Source organism: Tursiops truncatus, chromosome 10 (assembly GCF_011762595.2).
Source record: "Tursiops truncatus isolate mTurTru1 chromosome 10, mTurTru1.mat.Y, whole genome shotgun sequence".
NCBI classification, from domain to species: Eukaryota; Metazoa; Chordata; class Mammalia; order Artiodactyla; family Delphinidae; genus Tursiops; species Tursiops truncatus.
Genome location: NC_047043.1, coordinates 19,280,406 through 19,305,330, shown reverse-complemented (window position 1 = coordinate 19,305,330; position 24,925 = coordinate 19,280,406). Strand labels below are relative to the sequence as shown.

General features: G+C 41.5%; 1 protein-coding gene and 1 pseudogene across 1 annotated transcript in view; one reads left to right on the top strand and one right to left on the bottom strand.

Annotated features, from left to right (window-relative positions):
• The window catches only part of DCDC2 (doublecortin domain containing 2), a 158,391-nt gene that overhangs the window by 90,330 nt on the left and 43,136 nt on the right, over positions 1-24,925 (top strand). The window lies entirely within an intron of this gene.
• Positions 9,947-10,291, bottom strand: LOC101326030 (small ribosomal subunit protein uS10-like; annotated as a pseudogene).

The window sequence follows — 24,925 nt, the reverse complement described above, 5'->3', positions numbered from 1 at the left end:
TTTGAATGATACTTATATATGTTGATGAGAAGATGAGTTCTCAGCAGGAAGCTGCATTGTAAGCCTTATTAGTGATTCTTATAGGTGTGAGTTCTGAAATGAAGAACAGGCATTGAGATAGGAAGTAAATATATATATACATATATATATTTTGCTGTATGCAGGCCTCTCACTGTTGTGGCCTCTCCCGTTGCGGAGCACAGGCTCCGGACGTGCAGGCTCAGCGGCCATGGCTCACAGGCCCAGCCGCTCCACGCCATGTGGGATCTTCCCGGACCGGGGCATGAACCCATGTCCCCTGCATCGGCAGGCGGACTCTCAACCACTGCACCACCAGGGAAGCCTGGAAGTAAATATTAACTCAAATTGTGAAACAGGTGGTGAGGACATATTGAGTTTTATCTCTAGACCTTTGTCTGTTTCTCTGCTCTGTCTTCCTCCGGACCTCTCTTCACTCCCACTCTACTCCCACTCCTATTCCTCAGTTTTTTGGGATGCCTCCATCTGCTTTCAGGGGTCTAGGGTTCCTGCCCCGTAAGAGCTCCAACTCATGGCAGAATCAATTATGGATCCAGTGACAACTTGGTCCAGCTTCTGGCCGCAGGCCATGCCTGTGCCTTCTTTCCAAACTAGTCCTCAGCCCCACACAAGCTGTAGCAATAGGCAAGTGGAATTTGTCATTCTCTTAACAACGATAATGATAAGAATAAAAATAATAGTAGTACTAATAATATTCAATACTTGTAAAGTGCCAGGTATTGTTCTGAGCACTTTAAATACATTAACTTATTTAGTCCTAACAGCCCCATGAGGTAAGACTCTTATTAGCCTCATCTTACAAATAAGGAAAGTGAGGTACAGGTAGGTTTGGTAACTTGCCCAGAATAACACAGCTAGCAGGTGGAAGAGCCTGGGTTAAATGTAGTCTGTCTGAGTCTGCAGAGGTGGGTAGCCTCCCACCAGGCCTAGCTTTGGTTCCTGTCACAAATGGGATAAGACTTGGTTACCCTGCAGGTGTGGAGTTTCCCACACTAATTCTTTTTTCTAGAAGAGGAATTCATAAGCCCAGGGTTTCGGGCTATAGAAAACTATAGAAATTAAAATATAGAAAGACATACAGTAAATAATCACAGGTTGGAAGAACTTTGGGGAGGGCGGACTATTTAAATATGCTCTCTTGAGATTATTCTCTGAGTGCTTTGTAAGTCTTTAAAAATACTGCCAAAAGATATTTAAATATTCTCCCTAGTGAGCTTTTCATGAATATGGAAAAGTAGTGGGTTTTTTTGTTTTTGCCGTAGAGTTTTTGTAGTTAGGGAATATTTTAGAAATTATTTAAAATTCCAGAGGACATATGGTATTTTAAAAATATGATTCACTGCATACGTTTTCTGCAGATCTTTCAATTTTCACTTCTTCATTGAAACCTTCCCATCAAAATATGAAGAAAGCTGGTGATTGTACCTTTGATTGTGACCTGTGAGACGTGATTTGAGATATAGTCAAGCTTTAGTGTAAAATGACATGAAATCTATTTTAAGTAAAATGTCCTGCCATCCTGGAAGCTCCATGTAGAAAATGCTAGCATTGTACAAGCTTAAGACTCATAGTTCTTTCTATCCTTTTTGGTCATAGTCTTGGAAAGGCCTCCTGTAGGAGAACTACAAAGTAAAATACAAGAGCAATTTTTTTTCCCCTTTTAATGTTTATGTTCCCTATGCATAGCTATCATGGATCATCAAACTGCTTCCTTTCCAACCCCAGCTGGCTGAAGGTCACAGGTCTTCTAAACTGATGGTGAAACTTCAGCCTGTATTCTGTTACTGAGATTGAAAAGTACTTGCATCCCACAACTAGGGAAAAAGAATTTCCCCTGAGGAAGCATGTACAAATGACGTTCATTGTTCCTGGTTGTCTCGATACCAGTAACAAGCACTTTGTCAGCAGACATTCTGACTTTATACAAGTAGTTGTGCAGAAGCAGGAGCCCATTATCTTGTTATGATATTCAATTTCCTTCCCATTCTCTTAATGGAAATGAAGTTGCCCCTGCTGCTTTTGGGTAGTGGAAGCTTTATGAATATCCTGAACTCTCAGCTGCTAAGGGATTGGTTCTTTGTCTTCCCATCTTTATCAGGTACTTCCCTGTGTAGGCTATCTCTTGTTTCTGCCCCCAGCATGATGCTATTAAACATGTTCTATCAATCCAGCCCATATGTGATGGCAGAGTGCTGATTAGCCTCTTTGGATTACTTTGATGTTGAAACTGACTAGTCCTCTAGTCTTTAAGTCATTTATTCCAAAATACCTAGTAATCAAAATAATAACATTAATGATTTTCCACCACTGAGGCCCGCAGTGTAAATTAGCTCATGGAAAGAGCTTGGAAAGCAATACAACTGAAAGGCCTTTTCTTATCTTGTTGACCAAAGGAGTTTAGAAAAGTCCACCCATTTCAAATGTAGCCCAAAACCCCCATGGAAAAAAACTTTACAGTTCAATTAGCGGGAGATAAATTGCGTGATGCCTGTAATCAGAAAAACTGGCATGAACTCAATGTTCAGTTACTACCTCTAAGCTCTTCCTACTTTCTGATGTATCCCCTTAAAGCCACTGAGGAGTTCTGGAGGATAATTAATTTTTAGGGTGAATTAAAAGAAGTAATCTGATGATAATAAGAGCTGATTTTCAGCTTGTACTTGTTACTATGGCCAATAGCCACACTAGTTGTTTATGATTTCTAACTGGTCAGTGCCGCTGTTCATTGGTTCTCAAATATTTTGACTTTTTAACCTGAAAATTATGCCATGTATGATATTTATGCATATATATATATATATATATATATATATATATATATATTTTTTTTGCGGTACGTGGGCCTCTCACTGTTGTGGCCTCTCCCGTTGCGGAGCACAGGCTCCTGACGTGCAGGCTCAGCGGCCATGGCTCACGGGTCCAGCCGCTCTGTGGCATGTGGGATCTTCCCGGACCGTGTCCCCTGCATTGGCAGGTGGACTCTCAACCACTGCGCCACCAGGGAAGCCCCTTTATGCATATTTTAACTATTACATTACAGCTACACCCAAATCTATATGCACTTACATTGTCCATACCTGTACCAACTGGTTTGCATATCTGTTTTCTGTCTCCAGCACCTACACATCATCTGCCGCATTGTTAGTGCTCAGAAATGTTCTTAGTTGAAAAATAGAAATACATATTGTTTCCATTTTTGTGCATCTCACACCCATTTGGGTTGGTGTGTTATATCCTAAGTTTTGTTTTATAGAATAATCTCATTACATGTATTTTTTTGTTGAAAGTGACTTTGAATACTGAAATAGATAATTTGCAGAATTGAAAAAAGAATTTTAAAGTCCAGGGCAAAGCCAGGGACCTCAGAACCTGGAACCAGGGACACAAAAATCCACAATATTCTTTCTGTATCTTTCAGCTCTGATTCTTCTAGCCCCTTGGCTTCATTCTCCCTTATTGCACACAGACTTTCCTCCTGTGAGGGGAATGTGGCTGTAGACAGCTCCTGGATTATATCTTTTTAGCCCAGGAACATAAGAGTAAAGAGAACTTTCAACTGCAGTTTGGGGAAAAAAAAAAATCACAGGGAAGGATTCTGATTGGCCCAGCTTACAAGCATGTGTCCACCCCTGGGGCCTATCAGGGCTGGGGAATAATGATTTATGATGAGCTGGGTCACATGACCACCTCAGTGTTTGGAGGAGTAGTGCTGTTACAAGAAGGAAAAAGGGTTGCCTGTGAACCAGGCAGTCATCCCAATTAGTGCCTACAATACTTGGGTGAAGCAGACTTACCGAATAAAGTGAGAAAAGACTTTGCATGAAGTGGTCCACCTGTTAGTGAAAATAAGATAGTGGTGCTGGGGAGAAATGTGTTTCTAAAAGGGACTTGAGTCTAGCAGGAGGCTAGTATCCTGTCCTTTCGTTTGACGTGAAGGGGATGCCATTCATGTTACTCCTTCTCCCGGTAGGTTTAGTAGCTTTTCCTTACCGCAGCTGTACTTACCACATGCACCTGCAATAACTTCTTGACAAATCTGCATTTTGCACTGGACTGTGAGCTACTTGTGGGCCGGGATCACATCTAATTCATGTTTGAAAATATTCATGTTCCCAATGAATGCTTGGTACTGGCAGAATGAATGAAAATGGGAAGTATAGCAGTCTACTGCAGAGTTGAGGCATCGAATGAAAATACAGTTGGATTACACATGTCTTTTATTCTAGAATTGCAAGACAATAGCTGTTAAAGCTAATAATGGTTCCTCCAGCCGATAGAACTGCCTGCATATATTCAGGGAGCTCTTGTCCTCACAGGGCAACCGTTTCTCTTACTCTAAATGTAAATCCTTTTCTGTGTTGGCCCATAATCTACTTGCTTGTAATCTCCACTCTGCTCCCGGCGAAGCCATCAGAAGGACGGCATGGAGAATATGACTCTTCCAGTTGGTAGCCCTTTAGAAATTTGGAGACAGGTGCTGATGTTCATTTCAGTCTTTCTCCAGCTAAAACGTCCCGAATTCTTTCAGCCACTCCTCAGTGAGAAGGATTGCTTCATCTTCCTATCCCGGTTACATTCTACCTGCAAACTTTGGAGTGTTTCAGTGGCCACCTTAATATGAGATGCCTGGAACCAAACACAAACATCCAAGATGTGGTTTGACTTGTGCAGAATTTACTATGGGTTGATTACACCCTAGGATCACAGTCAGTGGTTTGGGAAGTGGAGCCCTTTCGTTAGAGGAAATTTTACAAAAAGTCCCCTTTGGGTCATACATAAACGGAGATCTTTTCTGGTTGCAGGGAGTTTTCTGGATAGTTTGGGAGGCCACCTGCTCATGATTTTCCTCCTCATGTACTGTGGTGGCCGCTGAAACATTTTTATGGAACTCAGGATTTTGTGACCCACCCCAATCTGAAAAATGTATGATTAAAATGTATTACATATTTCTATGAATGGAGTCCAAGTTTTCAGACTCAATATAGGTTATATTAAGTTTAAGTGCTACTAAAATTTCCATTTACACTCACACGGAGAGCTGTCAAGTTACATCCTCCCATCCTATAATGCAGGATTTTTCATGTTTTCCTGTTAAATTTAATCTTGTTGGTCTGTATTTCAGCCTGTTCACCTAATTTTGGGTCTTGATTTTGTAACTTGTTATCTTTTCCATCTTACCGTAATCTGGATATTTGGCAGTGTGCTCTCTACATGGTATCCAACTATTTTTATAAGTTTTTTGAAGCAAATAGGGTCCATGAGAGAGACTCTTCTTCAAATTGACACCTGGGTGCGGATGAGCATTTTTTGTGGTTCAAAGACTTTGTACCCAACATTCCTAAAGTTACACTAACCATCTCCCACCGCAACACTTTCTGTCTCGATCAATGACAGCACTATTTATCTGTGCCTAAAATTGATGTACAATCTTGACTTCTTTCTTCCCCTTACCTCATATTCCCAACTGTTCACCACATCCTGCTGACTTTACTTGCTAAATATTAGGACAGTTTCCCAATTTTCATCTCTCTACCACAGCCCTTGTTTAGGCTCGCCTTTGCTCTCAACAGGCAACAGTAACTTCCTAACAGGTGTCCTTTTTTTCTGGTCTTTCCCCCTGAGTTTTGTTCTGTCCTCATTTCCAGTGTCACCTGTCTGGACCAAAATTTGACTGTGTGTGGTTCACGTGCTTAAAACCCTCCAGTCACTCCCCGTCACCCACAGACAAAGCTGAAGGTCTTCAAGTTCATGACTGTTTCACATCGTATTCCTATACCCCCTAAACTGGGCTTGATGCTCTTACAACATTAAATGGCTTGGGATTTCCTCCATGCCCTATGCTCCCTCTTGGTTTTTACTGGCTTCTTTGTCTGAAATTCTCCGCATTCATACTGCCACCCAAACTTTTTTTTGTCAAAACGTACTTGTTTTTAAGATTCAGCTTAGGTGTTCTCCTTCATGAGTTCTGCATCCGCGTAGTCAACCAACTGCGGATCGAAAATATGTGAAAAAAATTTTCCAGAAAGTTCCATAAAGCAAAATTTGAATTTGTGCACACTGGCAACTATTTACATAGCATTTACATTGTATTAGGTACTGTAAGTAATCTAAGGTAAGTTATATGCAAATACTATGTCATTTTATATGAGGGACGTGAGCATCCGCAGATTTTGGTATTTACAGGGGTCTTGGAGGTATTCCCCTGTGGATACTGAAGGAAGGGTGACCGTAATTTGCATTTAATCTGGTCTTTAGTAGATACTTAGTAAATATTTGTTAAGTAAAATAATGGATGAATCAACCCACTTATATACACATACTCATGTTATTTTCCAACCCAAATTTTACCATCATATACACAAAGATATGTGGATTAGTGAGTCCATTAACTGTTACGTTGAAATACAAATATTCTATGTTTGATGCTTTCTTCCTCTATCAAACTAGCAGCCCTGTATAAAAGAAAGAAGGAAATTTCCTCATTAATGACATGCTAAGTGAACTTATTTTGGACTTCTTTCCATTATTGCCTCCTTTCCTAAATGCACACAAACAGTTCTGGAAGGAGTAGATTTCTAGTTAAACTGCCTGATTGGAGATCACTTTTTACATGGTTCTTTCTTTCCAGTAGCTTCAAACAATTAACCTGGAGGTGAAATAACACGGATTTATTGACTATTCCCTGTGATATTGTAAATGTGCCTCTTGACACTAAGCAGTTTATAATTTCATTGGCAGAAGGAGACATACACATGAAATAGGTAACAGTGAATTCAGCAAGTAGTCCAGTATCAAAAAGAATGGCACCGATGATAAGTGTTTGGCATTTTTGGAAACAGTGGCGATTTAAACAAAGAAAAAGCAAACAACCAGCTGCACCACATTCGAATGGGCAGAGGCTTAATTTACAAAAACTATAAATTATTTAGGAAGGGAATCAGGTGAAGGTCCGGGAAACAGGACCTCCTGTGATTTTATGTTGAGTGAATTGTGAGGCTACTAGGGTTATTCTAGAAATAAGCACATTAGTACACCTAAATTGAAAAATTGTGAATTGTGTAATGTTTGGAATAGGGGCTGTTTTATCAGAACTTTCTTATGAAGTCTGATACCACTGTAATCAGATAAGAACCTCGTGCCTACTGAGCTTACATCCACTTGAAAACACATTAGAAACAGGAAAAAAAAATGAATTAAACATAGGGAAAACCATCAAGTGCTACCTGGGATAGTCATGCTCTAATGTCTTCAGACTCGGGAAAGCTGTTTCCCAGGCTGCTCCTAGGCAAATGCAGAAAGGAAAGTTTGCCAGGTTTTCCCGTGGCCAGAAGGAAGTATACTTTGAAGCAAATATACTTTTTCCAAGAACTCCATCCATTCATTCACATTTAGCAACTATTTACTGACTCTCCAAAAGGCACTGTGTTAAGCTATAGAGAGAATTCCATGGTTGCTAAAGCAACACCATGAATTGATTTCCCATGTTTAACACCCCTCTCCCCTGCAATAATATTTTGTCTAGCAACCATATATAGCCTCGTGTAAATTAAAGAGCATTGCCTGTGTTAAGTGAGAAATATAGGTCTAGTCATGCCTTGGGCAAATTATCCAACAATTCTGTCCTCAATTGGAAAATGGAAGGGTTGAACCATTTGCTTTCTTGAGTCCTTTGGGGACTCTAAAATATAATGATCTAATTAATTTTGATGGTCTTCTGGCTTACACTTCAGTATTTGTGAGTGTGTTTAGTACCTGAAGATGCTGATAGAGTTAACTTTGTGAACTTGCACAGAAGACAAAGTTCTGAAATACAACGGCAATGGTGTGTTCATTTAAACGGGAAAACAGCCTTCTGTTCGCAGGGCAGGTATAAACTTCCATTGCTTAGGTATTTGAAAACTTAATGAGTTAATATTTATTATGCTATATGACAATAGTTAAAATATTTCCGTGCCTGGTTAATTGAGATGTGGTGCTTTGATTTTATGGCATTTTATATGAACAAATTTTTTTTTTTTGTGGTACGCGGGCCTCTCACTATTGCAGCCTCTCCCGTTGCGGAGCACAGGCTCCGGACGCACAGGCCCAGCGGCCATGGCTCACGGGCCCAGCCACTCCGCGGCATGTGGGATCCCCCCGGACCGGGGCACGAACCCACGTCCCCCGCATCGGCAGGCGGACTCCGAACCACTGCGCCACCAGGGAAGCCCTATGAACAAATTTTTTAATGCACTGCTTGACTTTATGGATAATCCTGATGTTTTAGACATGGCAGAGACATAGATCTTTTTATATCTGTTACAGTGGATGAAATTGCTGTATAAAGTTTAAACTGCTCCATCAACAAAATTGAGCATTTTAGTAAAAGAAACTTATACGTATGTGTATAAAATTACCAAAGTCACATAGCAAATATTATCTTGAAGTCATTTCTGAAAGGGAGTATTTTCATGTTCTCAGTGAATAATTTCTTTCTGCCTGAGAGCTACTGTTGTACCCTGGGAAATATTCAGAGGAGAAGATAAAATTATTTAGATTTGCAGCTTCTTGTCATGGGAGGTGAAGGTCTTTTTATTATTATTATTAATGTGATGGGAATATTTCCATCACATGGTGTCTCTGTACAGCACAACCTTTTCATCACATAAATAATTAATACCTCCTGCCATTCCTTGCTTCCCCACCTCAAACGCTTTCCATCTGAGTGAGGAGAATGTCTCTCTTCTCAGATAAAGGTTTCCCCAAGTACTGACACTTGGTGGGAGTGGTGGGGGTGGGGAGAAGGGTCGTTTCTCTGCCTCAACACGACCCAGATCTGAGCTGGCTGGAAAGGAGTGTACCAGGAAACAGGAGCTTGTTCTTTTCAAACTAAACTTTTCTTGCATGTAGTAATTGCAGTATTTTTCCAGAGAAAGATTCAGCTTCTGGCCTGGTATCTTTTCCTTTCACATGGGCCTGCTTCTATAACCAGGGCTCCTGGCCTGGTCTCAGAATGGACAGCCCACGTATCCTGCTACTGAGGGCTAGACTGGCCCAGAGTCCCCTTGGTGATCAGTGGTGTCAGGCACCATCCCTGCTCTCGGGCGCGAATATTCTCACCTTCTCATGAGGGAGAGAGACGACGAACCAGGAAACAGAGAAGTAAGGCAGGTCAGAGAGCAGGGATGCTGTCGAGGTCATGGGGGTGGAGGTGCCCTGAGCGCACACTTCCTCACGGCTCCATTTCTGCGTCTGGAGAACAAGTCACAGGTCAGGCAAGTGTGTCTTCCACAAACCCCCCCTTTTCTGTATCATTTTTGCCCCTCAGTGATGACTTCTTCCAGTTTCTCTTAGGTCCTTGGTTGGGCCCTGCCATTATTGAATGGAAAATGGCAAATTATTTGGTGGTCAAAAGAATAGACAGTCTTCAGATAAAAAAATTGAAGACAGTTGTAGAGGAGAATTTTTTGAAAAATCGGATCTAGTCTTTTTGCATTCAAATGAACTTTAGCTTTTGTTGTGAAAAATCTATACCCTCCTAATACTTGGTAACTTCTGTGTTCTTTCCCTCCTCAGGACCTTTGACCCAGCCATTTCCTCTCCCTGGAGCATTCCCCCTCAGATATCCATTCCTCATGCTTTTTAAGTCTTTGTTTACATGCTATTTTTAAAATGAGGCCTGCCCTTACGGCTCGAACATTGCTCCCTCTCTCTAGCACTTATATGATGTAATATTCATGATTATTGTGTCTATTGAATCTCCACTGTCCCTTCTACTCCCAGCCTCCACAAGGCCATGAGATTTCTGCTTATGTGAATTCCTAGTTCTTAGAACAAGGCCTGGCACGTAGTAGGTGCTCAATAAATATTGTTGAATTACAAAAGTTTTTTTTTTTAACAACTTATAATCAACTTTCAAAAGTTTGATTTAAGCATCTGCAGCAGTGACTTCAGCTTCCACCGGGGCTCAATGCTGATAGAAGTCACCTTAACAATCTCGGAAGGACCATGTGTGTCAGTGAGTCACTGGTGGGTCCTTCTCTGAAAATGACCCCAAGGCTTAGAACCTTCACTACAAGGATTTTTTTTGGGGTAGCGATTCTCAGAGTCTTGGTAGGCATCCGAACTGGTCCTTTCACTTTGAGATTCTTTCCCTTCATGCCTCTGATCAAATCATCACACACTTTCTCCAAAGATTTTATGTTGCTGCTGTAATTTGGTGAATTGCCACCTCTGGTTCCACACGTGTCTTTCCGGTATCTTTCAAAGACATGCGATGAGGCAGGGGCAGGTGCAGGCAGACCTGCACTCCGCTACACCTGTTCCTCAAAGAGACGAAAGATTAAAAAACCCAAAACACCACGACAACAACAACAGCAACCTGTAAAATCCCTCAGGAAAATCTCACGAGGGCTGTTTGTTTTGGGGACTTAGGGGTTGGAAGCAAGTGCTAACCCTGTCCTGGCCCAGGTAGGAGAGAGCTCGTTATCCAAGCAGGGTGGGGGGTATGGGTGGAGGTAGGGGGGCAGGGACGCCAGCAGCCCAACCCCAGGCATCTCAAAGGGAAAATGGCAGGAGAGGGAGCTGGCCATTCTCTGGGCTTGCGACCCTCTGACTTCTCCTCCCATCCTGAGAGTAGTCAGGTCTAAATGTGGACAGAGGGACTCATCCCTCTGTAGTTTGGTTCTGAAGGGCATGAGTGTAAAATAGTGGAACTGAGACACATTAACAATTTACCTTCATTTAACAAGTTGTATGAAGACATGGTCATAAGTGTTCGGGTTTTTTTTTTTTTTTTTTTTTTTAAATCATATTAGAATGTGTTCTGAAGAGACTGCTCCCACAGACTAAACCAACCTTTTTATTTGACCAGCTGACTTTCTTTAAAAGTATCTTGAAAACCTTTTGTGCTCCTTTCCTGAAAGATGTAGTGAGAATGTGATAAGCAGAATAATGGCCCTCCAAAATCCATGTCCAAATCCCCGGCATCTGTGAATATGTTATGTTACAGGGCAACAGGGGAGTAAAGGTTGCTAATGAGCTGACCTTAAAACAGGGAGATGGTCCTCACTTACCTCGGTGGGTCCAGTGGACTCCAAAGGGTCCTTTAAATGTGGAAGAGGGAGGCAGAAGGGTCAGAACCAGAGAGCTGACGTCGTAAGAAAGACTCAATGATGGGCCATTGCTGGCTTTGAAGGTGGAAGGAGGCCACGAGCCAAGGAATGCAGGTGGCTCCAGGAAGCTGGAAATGGCGAAAAGATGGATTCTCCCCTAGAGCCTGCAGAAAGGAACGCAGCCCTGCTAACACCTTGATTTTTTAGCCTGGGGAGACACATTTCAGACCCTGACCTCCAGAACTGTAGGATAACAAACTTGTGTAGTTTTAAGCCATCAAGTTTGTGCTAATTTGTTACAGCTGCAATTGCAAACCAATACAGAAAGAGTAAGGGGAAACCTGTTTTTGTGTTTTTGCCACATGCCTCCTTCCCAGTGCTGTGGTATTTTCAGTATTCTTCCGGGGAAAATTAAAAGACAGAACCACAAAGCACTTTAGAAGACTGTGATGGCCAAACCTGGCAGTGGCCACTATGAACCTCCCTCAGGGGACTGGAGTCATACCCTCACTTCAGGACAGTGGCCAGAAGCTCACAAAAAGAGACCCACACTGGCAAGGTCTCAAGCCATGATTCCTCCACCATGGCCTGGGTTAGGGAAAGAGATGTATATGGGGAAATATTAAAAGTTAGTGCACAGTGCTACTCTTGGAACTCTTCATTAGCAGGTGTTTAAAAGTCAGCGCTCTAAAATTACTTGCAGAAGCTTATATATATGAATTTCCTGTAATTCACATTTTATAAGAACTCCTATCAGCTGTATCACAGCTTGAAAAATACCAAAAATGCATTAGAAAAACCTTTCTGTTTAAAACTATATTGATCTCATGTTTACGTGGCAAAAGAAGGCCATTACACAGCAGGCAGTAAAAGCTTCATTTCAGAGAGCTTGAGAAAAACCTCAAAATAATTCACTGTTAGACTTTTCCTTACAAAATAAAATGAAATAACACCACCTGCTGCTTAAAATCTCCAATTAATGCTATAAAAAGTACCTTCATTTAAAAAGCCAATGTGTAAATTTCTCCAAGCTGGCTGCAGACATTTCTTCAAATTTACTGTAACCTTTTGCTCCTGTCTGCAGGAGAAAGAGGCTTCCAGATTCCAAAGAGAAGCCAGACCTGATTTTCACCTAATTACTTAAGAGTGAAACCCCTTTCTGTTCATCGGGTTCAGTTATTTAAGATACTGATAACTCACATATAATCTGCTGCTATGTGTGTTTAGTAGAAATTGTGAAAGAAGATTATCGAAGCTTGCGAACATTCCACCTAGGAATTAAAATCAGAGTGTTTTTGCACGAACCACAGAAGAGAAGGAGGAGGCTGGAAGAAAAAATGAACAGTGATCTTTCTCATCTCACAAGGCTCTTTAAAGACCAAATCAGCACGTGTGAAAATCACCACCTTTGAGCAGTTTTTAAGCAATGAGAAAGTGCAGGTCTTTTATCTCTCTTTCCCACCCTGATAGTCAGGTTAATGAGAATTTCCGAGGGGTGAGCCACTGGACATCTTTGAAATGCCCCCCTTCTGTTTATCAGATGAATCAAGGGACAGTCAGCTGTGAACACTGGGCAGGAAGGGTCAGCTGAAAAATGGGCAGGAGGGGTCATTTGCAGCCTGTGAGCAAAACCAGCAGGCCGTTTCTTGCCCAGCCAGTTATCAGGGCAGAAGCTAGCATGGAAAGAGTTGCCAAGAATCATTCGGGGCTGCTGTGGTCAGTTACTAGTACAGCGCAGGGAGTTCCTGGCAGACAAGACTGAAGACAGATCTATGGCTTAACCTAGGATGGTCCAGCGTCTTTGCTTGCCCCTCAAGGCTCTCCACGATAGCCCGCTCGACTGGTACCGCTCATCTCCCACCACCCCTCACCATGAATCCAGGAGGACTGGTCTCTTTAATTAGGTCCCTCGATGATCCCTGCCCCTCCAATGCTCTGTTCTTATTTTTAATTCTCGACTGGTGTGTCCTGCCCCACCATATCTCTTTTGCATAGCCTACATTCTCTGAAAGTCCAGGGGAAGTGGTACAGCTTCCCCCAGGGAAGACTTTATAATCCTCGCTCACACTGATCTTAACCTTTCACGTTTGTGACCTTACTGAGTCACAAAACTGGCATCTTAGATAGAGGTTTGTTCGCAAAAAGGTATCCGTGTTATTTATCGCTTAATTAAATCAGTAGATCAAGGTGATGTTTTGTGGGCACCCTGCTATCTTCTCCACTCCTCTTCCCTTGGTTTTGTGAAAATCCTGTCTGTTGCTTTTCCCTTTCCCTTTCTGCTCCTTCTCAGTCCGAGAAGAAAGGTAACCCCTTTGTCTCCCTATCTGTCTTCAAGTGTAGTGTCCCTCAGTTAGGTCACAGGCTCTCTCTTCTGTATCCACATCTCCCTGGAACACGAGTCCTGCATCCCAGCTACCTCCTGCATGCCTTCACTGATAGTACAGAATTTTTGAACTTAAATTAGATTCTCAGTTAAACCCGTTCTTCGCGGATCCCCTCCAGTTATGTCTTCCTCACGTATTCTCCTCAGATGCCTAAGTGAGAAACCTCAGAGTCATCTGTCAGCTGTGTTCCTCCCTTGCCGCATCCCACAGGCTGCTGTTTGGTCTATTTCTAACATCTCTGGAAGGAGTTTCTGCCTTTAGACCCCACTGCCGTTCCCTGGGTCACACCCTCTCTACCTATGAGCAGTCCGACCTGAGCAGAACCTGAGGGGTTCTCAGACTCCAGTCTTGTTCACTTCTAATCTATCCTTGACAGTCACAAGTTATCATCTGAAATGCAGACAGGATCAGGACTCTATCTTAGAAACTCTGGTGGTTTCTTGCTCACCAGAGCCCAGCCTGTCTCTTTCACATGCTTGTAAGTCCTGTCGAGTCTGCTCTAGTCTTCATGGCTCGTGCTCAGACAGGGATGGTCCAGCCACTGGGCTCCTGAAAGTGTTGCGAGAGTCTGCTCAGATTTCTTTGTCTCTGTCAAACTGTCACTGAGCCCTCAGTCAAAAATAAGCACTCTCTTTTTTAAGGGTACCATTTGCCCTTCGCACAGACCTTCATTAGGGCACCTATTATATAAAATGTTATTTATCGTGAACATGATCTATTCTAGGGCAGGGACTGTGCCTTTGTTCATCCTTGTATCCTGAATGCTGGCATAATACCTGGATCATAGGGGGTGGGGGGCAGGTATCAACGAAAGTTTGTCAGTCAATGGATGTTCACTTCCAATTAGCATACAGATCCACTACTGGGCAAATATTATGTGTTAAACTTTTTTTATCTTTATACAGTTATGAACACACAGGTGACAAAGAATAAATACTTGTTGGCTAATTTGTGATTAAAGCTGTAAGCAAGTGGAAGTGGAACTGTAGCACGTAGGCATGTGGCTGAAATATTGGATATAATGTTTCACAGTGATGTGTGGGCGTGTATGAAGATTTGCTGCACTATGCTTTAGAGTGATGTACTGTTTTACTGCTCTGGTATGAATGGGAGCACATGATCTTAAAGTAGGAGACCAGTTGCCAGGATTTAGGGGGAATATTTATTTAGGTGAAATTAGTCAAAAAAGAAAGGGGAGTTTCAGACCCACCAAAGAGCTGTAGTCTCAGAACATGCATATTAGTGTGTGTATGTGTGTAATGGTATAGGCAAAACTTCCTGTTTAAGGCTCTCTTTATGTAATGTGTCAAATATAAGTAAATCAAGGGCTTGCTAACATTAGAAGTTCTATATCATTTACATAAAGAAGTAAGCAATGACTGAATGACTGGGGTTGGGGACTGGTTGTGAAGGGAAGCAGGCTAGAATATTCATTGTGGCTGACTGATTTCATAGCCAGGTTCCTACTTCATTTTTTCATGTTCCTTTGTGAACCTTCCATCCATCTTCCTATGAATATGTCTATATACATATGTATATATGTGTATATATTATAATGTATATATGCACACCCATTTGTGTGTGTGTGTGTGTATGTTTATCCAGTTAAGCTTCATGCTTGTCCAGGTCAGGGACAAACTTGCTCATTTACTTGTCTACTGCCTACTCTAGATTGATTACACCTAATAAGTTGTCCAACATGTAGCAGATACTCAACAGTTACTTACTGACAACCTAATTTTCTTTGTATATCTAACGGAAATGATGCAAACATTTAGTTCCGTTTCAAAATTTTTGGAAAGCACACAGAGTCCCACAGCAGCTCTGCGTTTCCAAATTTTTGTTGGAGCACGGACACAGCAACCATTTATAAAAATCCCCCCTCCCTCACCCTGCCAAATTGGAGGAGACCTAAGAGCAAATAAGGTGTTTAAAAGAAATGTCTTCACTCCCATGTTCTCTATGCCATCATCTACGTGGCTCCAAGAAGAATATTTCAAAGCACATAATCTGGCAGAAACACTTATCCACACATTTCTTTTTTTATTGATCGATGTCATAACTCTGTTAGAGGCTAAGGATACAAAGATGAACAAGACGTGGGCCCCTCCCTCGAGGCATTCACAGTCAGATGAGTTCGTCTTCACAGTCCAGGAGTGGAGGTGGGTGCCACCCATGACAGGGGCAGGGCCAGGGTACTGGGGGATCACAGAAGAGGGACAGCCAAAACCGGGCTGAGAGGCCAGGGCGAACTTCATGGAGGTGGAAGTCTTCGGGAAGGATGCGCGTCAGGTCATTGTCAGCAGCACCCTGTCATCCTCGGGACCACACTCCTGAGAGGGTCTCATAAGCTCTTTCACCTTCTGGTTTCTATCACCTCCTCATTTTCAAGCATCAATATACAACACGCGTGTGTGTACACATGTGTACATGTGCTTACACACACACACACACACACACACTCACCGAATGCTCTGGCTAATAAGAACTGAGCAGATCGTATTAGTCAAGACTCAGATCTCATTGGCTTATGTAAAAGAATCCTTCACCCTTGATATCTCTGACTGTTCACCTACAATTCATGCTTCAGCCTATTGGAATCATTTTTCAGTTCTCAACCTTCTAATGAAAGCACAATGGCCAAGGTTGTCCTTGACCTCTGGAAGGTTAAATCCAATGACCTTTTTACAGCTTCCTTTTACTTGGCCTCTTTGCCCCATGTGGGTGACCCTGTCACTTAGCACTGTGTCATCTTGGACAAGTTCATTAAGTGATCTCTGCCTCGATTTCCTCAATTATAAAATGAGATAGTAATACGATTATTATTATCACAACCCTATGAGTATTGATTGAGTTGATATATGCAAAGTGCCTGGTATAAAGCAAGCATAGTTAAATGCTACTGTTATTTAACTCTCCTGATCAGTCTCTAGAAAACAATCTCCATGCTGGTAACTTTGACAGCACTCTTGGGTTGTCCCCCCACCTCTTTGTATCCTTCAGCCTTCTTCATTGACCTCTCTTATTTATTCTGCCTCCCCTTAAATATTAAGGTCTCAGGGTTTGTCCCGACATCCCAGGCTAACACACTGGTCCACCCCCGGGGCTCTCCTGCCTCCCACTTGCCACTACGACAGCTCAAATCTAACCACTTCCCGAGTGGTCTTTGTGAAACTCAAATCTCAGCATGTTCTTCCGCTGCAGAGGCTCCCCTCTGCAGGACCAAACCCCCTTACTTGGCTTACAAAGCTCTTTCCACCAGCTGGCCTCAGCCCACCCTGCAGATCTTACCTCTCACCACCCTGACCCCTCACTTCCAGTGCCTCTAGGCAGCTCCTCATATGTACTGGCCAAGTGGGCTCTGTAACTTGCATGGCCTTGCTCCTGCTATTCATTCTTTCACACCAGCTTAGGCATGATTTCCTTGGGTATTCTTCTCCCTGGATATTCGACGACTGTCTCCTCTGTGCACCACCGTACCCCGAGCTGTTGCCCATCAGACCTCTAGGACAGCTGCTGTGCTGATTTGCAGTCATTGCCGTTTCCCTCAAGGGCAAGGGCTGTCTTATTCTTTGTATCCTCAGCACCTAAAGAGCAGCTGGTGTGGTTGGTACAGAGTTGGCGCTCAGACGATGAACAAATGAATGGGACAGACAAATGGAAGGGCCAATAAACTGTAAAGCTGGACCAGGAGCCCATTCCCAGTGGACTCTGGTGATGCCAGTTCCCTGCTGCCTCTGCCTGTCAGGGAGAGACCTTCCCGAGCTCTTTCTTTTTCTCTTTCCTGAGAGGGTTGGTGGGAATCTGGGTGCCTGGTGGGCATCTGCAGATGATCCAGATTGTCTCAATCCTCTGTGTTAAAAGGGAGGTCAAGGGTGAGGTCAAGGTCATTAATGCATTAGGAAAAGCAACTTTTTACCTTTCTTTCCCACTGGTGGGAAAGCTCAGTACAGTGACATTTAAGAACAGTCTCTACTTTTAACCTCTTTCAAATGAATAGCACTCTTAACCATTTTCTCTCTGTCAGTTTTCCTTTTCTTTGTAAGTGCCAGTTTGGTGGCTACATAGGCAAGAATGGCAACTATTGGCTGGAAATCCCAGACACAGGATAATTTATAATAAGCCTGGTTGTCATGATCCCTACGCAATGCAACTTACAGCTTCTTTTTGCAAGCTAATCAGTTCAAGGAAGTATGTCAGGTGTGCAGCACATTTACAGGGATTGTTTATTTAATGTAAAAATGTCTTGCTTTATGCATTTATTTCTTTAGTTGTTAATTTGCCAATGTGTACCATCTCTAACAATTCAAAGGCCTTTCCAAAGTTAAGGTAAAATTGTTGCAAACGGCATGAATTTTGTAAAACAGATGAATTGAGAAAGTGAGAGGGGATGCTTGATACATAAAAGGTAGTTTTGCCGTTGCTGAGTTAACGGGAACAGTGAAGAACTGTCAGTGTTGGGGTAGAGTTAGCCCAACTCACACAAGGTTGGTATGTACAGAAATACCAACCTTGTCTCTGCTTCCTTTGTGACCACTCAAGACCATTGCATATGGTTTTATCATCTGGTTTAAAAATGTGCAGTTTAAAATATATTTAAGAACAACATGTAACACATTTAAATGTAAAATTGGACTGTGTGAATATTCTTAGAATAGTATTCATAAAGAAGTCAGTTCACTTAGGCACAGTTGCAATGATATTATGAGCTCCCTCTTTGCTTAAAAGCTTTTTCCAAAAGTTTTCTGATAGAGGATTGCCAGATTACATTTATACCCAGGGGTGGAATTCATTAATCTCTGCTCAATTCATTTGGCCACGGACTTTTTGAAAAGGAACATAACAATTTTTTTTATCCACACATCCCCATATGAACATATACATTTTAGTCAGTCCTTTTTTTCATGAAGGTTCAGCTTTTGCCCCCCGCAGAAGAAAATATGTTCAAATAAGCAAATGTGATTGGAAATAAAAATAAATTTGATTATGATGAAACTTAGTGACTTCACTGTTTAAACAGTTATTCAATTTTTTGATTATTTTTATTTTGCATTCTAGTTTGTCCCACTGCCTTATGGATGTACTATTGTTATACCTGTAGCTCAATGCATTATTCTCTTCTTATTTTTAGCTCTTCTTTCAATGAAATAAAATATACGTAAGCTTTAGGAACATCTAAAGAAAACAGATGGCTTTTCAGAATTTCTTTAACCCTGAAATTAAATCTCTTGCTTTTCACTTTTGAGCTAAGAATAAAATTGTTATGGATGTCCTCAGACCTCATATTAATGCCTGTTCCACTCATATTCCACATTAACATTTTTATTTCCACTGGGATTTCTGATATAATCAGGTATTAAACCTGTGGTTATTTTGGCAATTATGCCTTTTATGGAAGGATTCTAACAGCTAAACCCTAAGTTAGGAAAAAATATTGTTTTACTTCATCTGGAAGAAGAGTTGTCCTAAAAGATGGTTAGAAGATTCAATCGGAGGTTAAAATTTTTAAAGAAAAGCTCACAGAGAGAGTCCTCCACTTTCCATTCATTAAACAAAACACACAGGAGGGCTTCCCTGGTGGCGCAGTGGTTGGGAGTCCGCCTGCCGATGCAGGGGACACGGGTTTGTGCCCCGGTCCAGGAAGATCCCACATGCCGCCGAGTGGCTGGGCCCGTGAGCCATGGCCGCTGAGCCTGTGTGTCTGGAGCCTGTGCTCCGCAACGGGAGAGGCCACAAGAGTGAGAGGCCCGCGTACCGCAAAAAACAAAAACAAAAACAAAACACCAACCACCTTTCCTCACCACTTCCCCTGTCAGCCTCCACCTCATATCTTTGCTCTTTATAGCAACAGTCCTTGAAAAAATGTGTCTATGCTTATGGTTTCTAGTTCTTTTTCACTCATTCTCTTAAATGCTTCAGTAAAAAAAAAAAAAAAAAAAAAAAAAACCACACAGGAAACTTCTTTCTTCCTCCCGCTCTGTCCAAAGCACATGCCAGACTCAAGCTCACGCCTTGAGCTCTGTGCCTGAGCCATCAATTTTTAAAAATTGACAGTTCTCCATTATTCCTACAGAGTTTAATTTCTCACACTGTCCTACAATTTTTACTTATTTTAAAGGGTATTGTCTCCCCTTTCCTCATTTGTTTTCCCAGAAAAATCTCAAAACTGCTCACCCTTCCTCACGTGTCCCTCCACTCAGACCTGCTGTTTCCATTTTCAATTTTTGAATTTGCTTCTTCTCATCCATAACTTAGAAGGCAGCCTGAATGTTCAAAAGTAAAATAGCTCTCCCCTGCGACTCTTACAGCACTGGCTCAGGTTTGGTCTAATTAGCATGTAGTTCATTACCTTAATGTTGGTGATGCTGCTTCCAAGGTATCATTTAAAAGGCCGAAGCTTGGGAGAAGCTGAGGCCTTGGTCCTGGCTCTGTGAAGCCTTAGACAAGTTCTTTAATCCTCAGATCCTTTATGAAGTAGGATAAAAACACCTACTTCACAGGGTAATCGTGAGGAATGTGCTTAGCATACATAGTAGGTGTTAGAAAAAACTAGGTCCCTTCTCCCTCTCCTGGCTCCATATTGAGTGCTACGTGTAGCCCAGCCAGGATGCATGTCAGGGGCTTTGGGAGAAATGAGTATGAGACAGTCTCAATATCCTTTCTCTGGCAATATCTAAATTGCCTATAATGTAGTACCATTACGGTACAGAGAGTAAGTATAAAAATTTCAGGGCTTCCCTGGTGGCGCAGTGGTTGAGAGTCCGCCTGCCAATGCAGGGGACACGGGTTTGTGCCCCGGTCCGGGAGGATCCCACATGCCGCAGAGTGGCTGGGCCCGTGAGCCATGGCCGCTGAGCCTGCACGTCCGGAGTCTGCGCTCCGCAATGGGAGAGGCCACAGCAGTGAGAGGCCCGCATACTGCAAAAAAAAAAAAAAAAAAAAAATTCAGAGACTTGAAAGACATTGGAGGAAGGGGCCCTTGAGTTGTGTCCTGAAGGGAAGGATGGACAAGCACTGTGGCCGGGAGGAGATTGATTCAGGAGAGGCCAGGAGGTGAGGAGGACAGGGAAGCGAGAGCCATCACGTTCCGCTGGGGGTGAGGGGTCTAGTTGCAGAGCTGTGGGGCGTGTTGGAAAGTCAGTCCATAGTATGATGGTCTTTAGGAATTGAACAGAGGACTTTAGACTTGAAATGGAACATAACAGGGAGCTGGAGTTCAAGTAATTGCATTACCCTCGTTAAGTGGATTATCTTCCAGGCGGCAAGAAGAGAGGGTTTTTATGCCTTTTATTTTCTCCAATGTAGTGCAGTGATTTTTAAGCTCTCTGTGACTCATCATACAAAAATATTTACATCATGATACAGGACACCTGCATATGCTTATGCATATTTGTTTCATGAAATAAAAGTTTTGTGAAACAGTAGTTACCCTGGTTATGTGTACTGCACAGGGCCGACTATGTAATTTGCAGGGTCTTGTGCAAAATGGAGATGTGGGACCTTTTGTTCAAAATGCAGGTAAAAAGTGCTGTTAAAGGTACTTAAATATATACTTTTTCCTTTCTTCTGTGGTCTCTTTCTCAGCTTGTCATGGTGCCTTTTATTTTGCTTTTATTGTCATTCTGAGTAAAGAACATTTAAATTGGAAGTTTAAATTATTAAGATTTAGAAATGAAAAAGGAGAAGTCACAACTGACACTGAAGAAATGCAAATGATTATAAGAGACTACTACAAACAACTATATGCCAATAAAATGGACAACCATGAAGAAATGGACAAATTCTTGGAAAGGTACAGTTTTCCGAGACTGAACCAGGAGAATTAGAAAATATAAACAGACCTATCACAAGTAATGAAATTGAAACCGTACTTAAAAATCTTCCAACAAACGCAAGTCCAGGGCTAGATGGTTTCACAGGTGAATTCTACCAAACATTTAGAGAAGAGCTAACACCGATTCTTCTCAAACTCTTCCAAAAAATTGCAGAGGGAGAAACACTCCCAAATTCATTCTCCAGAGCCACCATCACCCTGATACCAAAACTGAAAAAAGATATCACAAAAGAAAGAAAATTATAGACCAATATCACTGATGAACATAGATGCAAAAATCCTGAACAAAATACTAGCAAACAGAATCCAACAACACATTAAAAGGATCATACACCATGATCAAGTGGGGTTTATCCCAAGGATGCAGGGATTCTTCAATATATGCAAATCAATTAATGTGATACAGCACATTAACAAATTAAGGAATAAAAACCATATGATCATCTCAATAGAGGCAGAAAAAGCTTTTGACAAAATTTAACACCGATTTATGATAAAAAACTCTCCAGAAAATGGGCGTAGAGGGAACCTACCTCAACATAATAAAAGCCATGTATGACAAGCCCACAGCAAGCTTCGTACTCAGTGGTGAAAAACTGAAAGCATTTCCACTGAGATCAGGAACAAGACAAGGATGTCCACTCTCACCACTCTTATTCAACATAGTTTTGGAAGTCCTAGCCATGGCAATCAGAGAAGAAAAAGACATAAAAGGAATACAAATTGGAAAAGAAGAAGTAAAACTGTCACTGTTTGCAGATGACATGCTACTATACATAGAAAATCCTAAAGGTACCACCAGAGAACTACTATAACTAATCAATGAATTTGGTAAAATTGCAGGATACAAAATTAATGCACAGAAATCTCTGGCATTCCTATACACCAGCAACGAAAAATCAGAAAGAGAAATTAAGGCAACAATCCCATTTACCATTGCAATAAAAAGAATACCTAGGAATAAACCTGCTTAAGGAGGCAAAAGCCTCAGAAAACTATAAAATACTGATGAAAGAAAGCAAAGGTGACATAAACAGGTGGAGAAATATACCATGTTCTTGGATTGGAAGAATCAATATTGTGAAAATGACTGTACTACCCAAAGCAATCTGAAGATTCAATGCAATGCCTATCAAATACCAATGGCATTCTTCACAGAATTAGAACAAAAATTTTACAGTTCGTATGGAAACACAAAAGACCCTGAATAGCCAAAGCAATCTTGAGAAAGAAAAATGGTGTTGGAGGAATCAGGCTCCCTGACTTCATACTATACCACAAAGCTACAGTAATCAAGACAGTATGGTACTGCTGCAAAAACAGAAATACAGATCAATGGTACAGCATAGAATGCCCAGAGATAAACCCATGCACATATGGTCACCTAACTGATGACAAAGGAGGCAAGAACATACAATGGAGAAAAGACAGCCTCTTCAATAGGTGGTGCTGGAAAACTGGACAGTTACATGTAAAAGAATGAAATTAGAACACTCCCTAACACCATACACAAAAGTAAACTCAAAATGGATTAAAGACCTAAATTTAAGGCCAGACACTATAAAACTCTTAGAGGAAAACTTAGGAAAAGCACTCTCTGACATAAACATAAACCACAGCAAGATCTTCTTTGACCCACCTACTAGAGAAAGGGAAATAAAAACAACAACAAAAAAGGGGACCTAATGAAACTTAAAAGCTTTTACACAGCAAAGGAAACCATAAACAAGATGAAAAGACAACCCTCAGAATGGGAGAAAATATTTGCAAATGAAACAAAAGACAAAGGATTAATCTCCAAAATACACAAATACCTCATGGAGCTCAATATCAAAAAAAGCAAATAATCCAATTAAAAAATGGGTGGAAGACCTAAATAGACATTTCACCAAGGCAGACATACAGATGGCCAAGAGGCACATGAAAAGATGCTCAACATCACTAATTATTAGAGAAATGCAAATCAAAACTACAATGAGGTATCACCTCACGCCGGTCAGAATGGCCATTATCAAAAAATCTAAAAACATTAAATGCTGGAAAGGGTGTGGTGAAAAGGGAACCCTCCTGCACTGTTGGCGAGAATGTAAATTGATGCAACCACTATGGAAAACAGTATGGAAGTTCCTTAAAAAACTAAAAATAGAACTACCATATGAACCAGCAATCCCACTACTAGGCGTATACCCTGAGAAAACCATAATTCAAAAAGAGACATGTACCACAATGCTCATTGCAGCCCTATTTACAATAGCCAGGACATGGAAGCAACCTAAGTGTCCATCGACAAATGAATGAATAAAGATGTGGCACATATACACAATGGAATATTACTCAGCCGTAAAAAGGAATGAAACTGAGTTATTTGTAGTGAGGTGGATGGACCTAGAGACTGTCATACACAGTGAAATAAGTCAGAAAGAGAAAAACAAGTACCGTATGCTAATGTATATATATGGAATCTAAAAAAAAAAAAAAGGTACTGATGAACCTAGTTGCAGGGCAGGAATAAAGATGTAGACATAGAGAATGGACTTGAGGAAACGGGATGGGAGGAGGGAGCTGGGGCGAAGTGAGAGTAACATCGACATATATACACTACCAAATGTAAAATAGATAGCTAGTGGGAAGCATCAGCATAGCACAGGGAGATCAGCTCGGTGCTTTGTGACCACCTAGAGGGGTGGGAGGGAGGCTCAAGAGGGAGGGGATAGGGGACATATGTATGCCTATGGCTGATTCTCTTTGGTGTATAACAGAAACTAACACAGTATTGTGAAGCAATTATACTCTAATAAAGATCTATTTTAAAAAAAAGCAAACTTTCCTTTCAACCAAAAAAAAAAAATTACTAAGATGAATCATACCATTTGTCTTTATAACATGCAATGCCATAATGCTATAGTATAAGACCACTTAACTCATATATGGAATCACCAAAATTGCACAATTTGTATTTCTTAGCTCATATTTGCATATGCATTTTGTTCTTATCAGAATAGTGGAAATACTGTATATAAAACTAGCTCAGCTATTTATTTCACTTTTAATATGCACATTCTATCAACAAAAGAGTAGGCTAGGGTTATCCTTGGTCTTTCTTATTTCTTACAATGCCATTGGCTTCTTTCTTCCTTGGAAGCAAGTTCTGGTTTTATTGGAAAGTGTGGCCCCACCACACCTTTCTCAGATGCAGACGTAACATGCTTATCCTGTACTCATTTGAGTCTTGACAGTCGCCCATGCGATTGATGGGTCCACCCATTGATGAGTCCACCTGAGTTCTGTACTCACCAGCCATCACAAACCCTAAGGTAAGGAACAATTGGCACACATATTATGCATATATCCTCCCCTCATGAATGTGCTCCATTGTCTCATTGGACTTCACTTATGAAACACAAGTTCAAAGATAAAATTATTAAGAACTTCAAGATGGTGGCAGCAGATCATTAAGCCAAGTTGGGGGCTTTTCATAGAATGGGGCCCTATGAGACTGTATAGGTCACATGCCCATGAAGCTGACCCTGGCGTAACAATCAATATTTTGTTTTCTTCTGTCTTATTAAAAAAAA